This window comes from Myotis brandtii, unplaced genomic scaffold (genome assembly GCF_000412655.1).
Source record: "Myotis brandtii unplaced genomic scaffold, ASM41265v1 scaffold1403, whole genome shotgun sequence".
Taxonomy (NCBI): domain Eukaryota; kingdom Metazoa; phylum Chordata; class Mammalia; order Chiroptera; family Vespertilionidae; genus Myotis; species Myotis brandtii.
The window spans coordinates 159040-164527 of record NW_005355009.1 but is presented as its reverse complement, the minus strand read 5'-3'; the positions used below and the strand labels follow the sequence as shown (position 1 = coordinate 164527).

General features: G+C 42.9%; 1 protein-coding gene across 4 annotated transcripts in view; it reads left to right on the top strand.

Annotated features, from left to right (window-relative positions):
• The first annotated feature begins 4783 nt into the window (after positions 1-4783).
• Positions 4784-5488, top strand: part of PPM1K (protein phosphatase, Mg2+/Mn2+ dependent, 1K) — a 21852-nt gene continuing 21147 nt past the window's right edge. For 2 of the 4 annotated variants that reach the window (XM_005860814.2, XM_014535243.1), the window contains exon 1: positions 4784-5035. The gene's annotated coding sequence lies outside the window, so the exon portion shown is untranslated. The other 2 variants (XM_005860815.2, XM_005860816.2) reach the window with 2 other exon arrangements.

The following is a 5488-nucleotide window of genomic DNA, read 5'->3' as shown; positions in this document are numbered from 1 at the left end:
TGATGCTCTGACCCACTGAGCTACTGGGCCAGGGCAAGGTTTGTCTTGTTATGCAGATCAGAGTTTCTCAGGTGATAAAAGTTATCTCAAAATAATTGATTATTCATAAGTGAATATTAATAAAATTATCAATTCATTATTACACACTATATGGCTCCCACGAGTATCCTATCTAATAATAGACAAACAGGGTAATTGACCATACCTTCGCTACGCTTCCCATTGGCTAATCAGCGAGATATGCAAATTAACCGCCAACAAAGATGGCCTGGGTCCCCGGTGCCAAAGGAAAACCGGTGCAGGCAGCCAGGGGAAGGGAAGGCCTATTGCATGAATCTTTTCGTGCAACAGGCCTCTAGTTAGTAACTAATTAGAAAAGTGGGTAGTGTTAGCTTATATTAAACAATAGACTGGGGTTACTTTAATGCCTTAGTAGCTCACTTAAACAAACCAAAACTTACTGCCTCAAGGGGGAGTAATGGAAATCTAAGGACAACCGATCACAAACGGCCAACTACATTTTCCCAAATAAGATGAAGAAGAAAGAAAAGCTAAGAGTGCTTATAGTAAAAAGTACTTTCTTGAGAAGAATCAGTCCTGCATTCTTAGTCCTAGGATTGGTTCAGGATAGTTATCAGTCAGATGCTCAATGGTCTGGATAATGGATGTAAGGTGGTCTGGATAAATGAGTCCTTCAAGGGGATTATCTGGAGGTCTGGTATAGGTCCAGGTATTGATACACAATGAATTGTTATGTCCTAACTGGTTTGGCTCAGCAGATAGAGAATTGGCCTGCGGACTGAAGGGTGCTGAGCTTGATTCCGGTCAAGGACACAAGCCTGGGTTGCGGGCTCCATCCCATAGGCCCAGCGTGCAGGAGGCAGCTGATCAATGACTCTCTCTCATCATAGATGTTTCTCTTTCTCTCTCTCCCTTCCTCTATGAAATCAATAAAAATATATTTAAAAAAAGAAGAGTTGTTATATATCTAAGCATTAACACAAGACTAGAAAATTCAAAAGTTTGTTTCCAGGCTAGTTAAAACAAGAATATAATCATTTCCTCATGCCTCAAGCTACTTCATTTTAGTAATTTAGCAGCTTGACGACAGTGACTCCATTTTATGTTTTCACTCTTCTTCAAAGGTAACTACTTAGGCCATAGCCAATCAAATAACTTCTTTGCTTTGCTTTAGCATCTTTATAAAACCTTCCTTCTGGCTCCTGTTGGTGCAGTGCTCCTAACCACCTTTGGCTTACTGCTGCCCAATTCCAATTGATTTTTGCTCAGATAAACTTTTAAAATGTTTAATATGCTAATTTAAACAATTTCATTTTGGTAGTTAATTAGCCTAAATCTCAAGTGGCTTACTCAAGACTCAAATGTCCCTACTTTATATTTTACAAGCCCCTATGCCATGCACCTACCCAAAGCTTTATGACCTATTGTGGGTATAATTTCCTGATAGTCACTATTATCAAATAGTTCAATTCTTTGAAGTATAAAGTGAAATAAAAAACAGCTCAAGTTAAGTAAGGCATGGAGTATTGTGTTTACTTATTTCTTTTGGACATTATGTGCTCTCTCATGCTGAGTAGATGTACATTTGTACTACATTTAGCCTTGCTTCAGAGATTCAAAGAGCAGAAGTATGTCATTCAAAAGAAGTAAACTTTTGTAATCAACTCTGATAGAATGTGGAATGATGTGGTTTCCACATGTAATTTCAAAAACTGTATTAGCATCAAACATATGCATAACCGTAGGACCTTGCTTATCATATGACTGTGGATTACAGTCTATTATAGTAAAAAGACGTAGCAGCCCGGCTTGTGTGGCTCTGTGGTTGATTGTAGACCCATGAACCAGGAGGTCATGGTTCAATTCCTGGTCTGGGCACATGCCTGGGTTGTGGGCTGGATCTCCCTCTCTCTTCCTCTCTCTGAACTAAATAAAACAATTTTTTATTTTTTTAAATTTTGTTTTAAAATATATTTTATTGATTTTTCACAGAGAGGAAGAGAGAGGGACAGAGAGTTAGAAACATCGATGAGAGAGAAACATCGATCAACTGCCTCTTGCATACCTCCTACTGGGGATGTGCCCGCAACCAAGGTACATGCCCTTGGCCGGAATCGAACCTGGGACCTTTCAGTCTGCAGGCCGATGCTCTATCCACTGAGCCAAACCGGTCAGGGCAATAAAACAATTTTTTAAAAAGATGTAGCACTTTAACTGGTTTGGCTCAGTGGATAGAGCACTGGCCTATGGACTGAAGAGTCCCAGATTCGATTCCAGTCCAGGGTACATACTGGGTTGTGGGCTGGATCAGCCACAACTCCCATACTGGGTTGTGGGCTGGATCTTCAGTAGGGTGTGCAGGAGGCAGCCGATCAATGATTCTTTCTCATCATTGATGTTTCTATCCCTCTCTCCCTTCCTCTCTCTGAACTAAATTAAAAAAAAATTTTTTTTAAAGGTGTAGCGCCCTAACCGGTTTTGCTCAGTGGATACAGCATCGGCCTGTGGACTGAAGCGTCCTAGGTTCGATTCTGGTCCAGGTGGCAGGCTCAATCCCTGGCCCTGGTCGAGGTTCAAGCAGGAGGCAACCAATTGATGTGTCTCTCATCACATTGATGTTTCTCTCTCTATGTCCCTCTCCCTTCCACTCTCTCTCTCTAAAAAAAAAAAAAGGAAAAATATCCTTGGGTGAGGATTAAAAACAACAACAGCAACAACAAAAAGATGTAGCAAAGTCATGATGTTCTCAAACTCTGAACATACAGATTGCAAGTACTTAAAAAGGTCAAAATGCCAAATATAATAAAAAATGTTTTAAATTCCTATGTTTATAGTTCCTTGTTGTTGCGAAAAGTTTTCATATTTATGAGAGCAAAGTCCTTCATTATCTGCACCAAACTTTGGTCCAAATGTTTAAGACATTGCAATGCGTGGTACTACATTATTAATGAACAGATTAAAAAAACTTAATTGCATTTAAAACCCAGATATCAAAATGCTCCATCAAAAGAAAAGGCTATCATCAAAAGACATGTACTAGAATGTTCAGAGTAGCACTATCTCTAATAGCTCCAAACTGGAAACTACCCTAATGACCAACAGAAGAATGAATTCATAAATTGTGGTATATTTACAGAATGGAATGAAATGAATGAATGGAAGAAACTTATAAGTAAAAAGTCGAGTAAAGAAATCAAACACAAAAGAACGCATACTTTATGGTTCTCTAAATATATATCAAGTACAAAGACAGGCAAACTATTCTGTGTTGAAAGTCGGGATAGGCAATGACTGAAAGTCAGTATGATGGGGTCCCAGGCTGTTAATAATGTTCTGTTGCTTGATCTGCGTGATATATACACAGGTGTGTTCAGATTGTGAAAATTCATTGAGCTATGTACACTTGAGATATGTGTACTTTTCTGCATATGTAAATACACATAAAATATTTCAATAAATAATTAAAAACATAAAGAAAATTTCAGAAAACCCGTGAAATATGAATTTCAACACAATGTGATAATCCTCAATATCATTACTAGAATTTGTGAGCCATCAGTGTGAGAATCACTCTCTAAACAGAGTATTCAATGAACTGGATTCAAAACAGTTGTCTCAGAATCAAGATCCCAGCATGTCAAAAAAAGCTAATAATTTATCTTTAAAATCTCCAATCTCTCTGTTTTTCTCTACCTCCACAGATATCGCCGTAGTTTAAGCCAGGTCATTTCCTCCCTGGCATCTCATCTGATACAATCTCCTACCCAGTCTCCCAATAGCCTGTTCTACCTGTTCTCAACCCATTAACCAAAGTGATTTAAAATCTTAACCAGATCCTTTTACTCCTTTGCTTAAATGCCGCAATAGAGTCCCATTAAATTTAAAATTAATGGTTACATGGTCTGATTTCTGTCTACCTCATCCATCTCATGTCATACTGCTCTCCCCTAACTCTGTACTGGAGACACACTGGCCTTCTTTCTGTTCTTCCAAAATGTCAAGCTGTTCCACCTCAGGACCTTTGCTCTGCTGCTCTCTCTGCCCAGAACAATTATCACTTTCCTGGTGTCAGGACTGATTCTTATTCGTCCAGTCTCCATTTAAATGTTATCTTATAAAATTATCTTATAACAACCCTCCCTATCTGATGTCAACCTCCTCTTATTCTCTATATCCACACCTTGTCCATTTCCTTCCTTGACATTTGTTATTTTATTTGCTTGTTTACCTGTTTGTTTATAAGGCAGCTATCATGTTTAGTTGCGCCACGATCGTATCTCCAGTGCTTAGCACAGTCCCTGGCATACAAAAAAAATCCTGGATAAACAAATACTGGTCGAATGAATGAGACATTCCCAAGGGATCACATGATGACTTCTCACGGAGAACGCTGCACTGTGAATTTTTCAAATAATAACAATGAACCAGATGCCTTTCAAGCGCCCTTGCCCAGGCAAAGAATTAGCATTCCGTTTTCGGTTTCCTAGTTGTCACAACCACCGCCCCTTTGGCCCTAGAGACATCCTTATTGCTCCTGGTGGTCGACCCTCACTTGGTACTGTATCCCGACCCCACCCACCACCGAGGCGCCTCCTCATTGGCTGGTGCGCCAAGGCCTTGCTGCGTGGGATGTCACCGCGAGCTGCTATTGGCCCCAGTCGACGTCGCTCTACCCTGCGCTGCTTCCCGGGGCGGCCAAGTGAAATTGCAGTGGTGGGGAGGCTCGTTCCCATCGGGATCTGTGATTGGTGCTCCGGGTGTCAGGCGCACCGCCTCTCCAAGCGCGGATTGGCCGGAGCTGCGTCCGTCAATGCGAACAGACTCCCCCGCCTCTCCAGCTGGCCCCCAGCGGGCAACACATTCTCGAGAATTTCCCGCAGAAGAGCCAGTGGCTGTTCTGCTTGTTCCAAAGATCGGAAACATCGGAGAAGGCAATTTATTTACCAACCAAGAAAGCCCCTCCCCCGACCTCGTTAGCTAATTAAACATTTTCCAGGCACATAACCATCACGAGGTAAGAGCTTAGAGAGTGCACTGCATGCATTTGTTAGCCTTTTACATTTTTTTTCTATAGGCTGGGTCCCCTCCCACCGCTCCCGGACCGCGGAATGGAGAGTTAACGGGGCAGGGTTCCCCGGGAGGTAAGGAGGAATACAGGCTTCGGTTCCGCATCCCCTCGGTCCGAGCCCCACGGCCAGTGTCTGCGTTTTCTGCGCCGCTTTCTTTTCTTTCGAGGTCGGGAGCCGCAGGGCCCACCCGGCTGCACCGCGGGCAGCGGCCGCTTCCTGTCGAGACCCCGGGCTCTGCCTTGACTTTGACCGCCGGCTGCAGGAGCCAGGAGAGCAAGTGCGTGGGCCGAGTCGCAGGGAGGACGGCACCGCCGAGGGGCCGGTAGGAGGGAGGCTGGGGCAGTGCTCACGCATCTCCCTAGATTAGAACGAGGCCCCGCGTCGCTCCACCCAAAGCC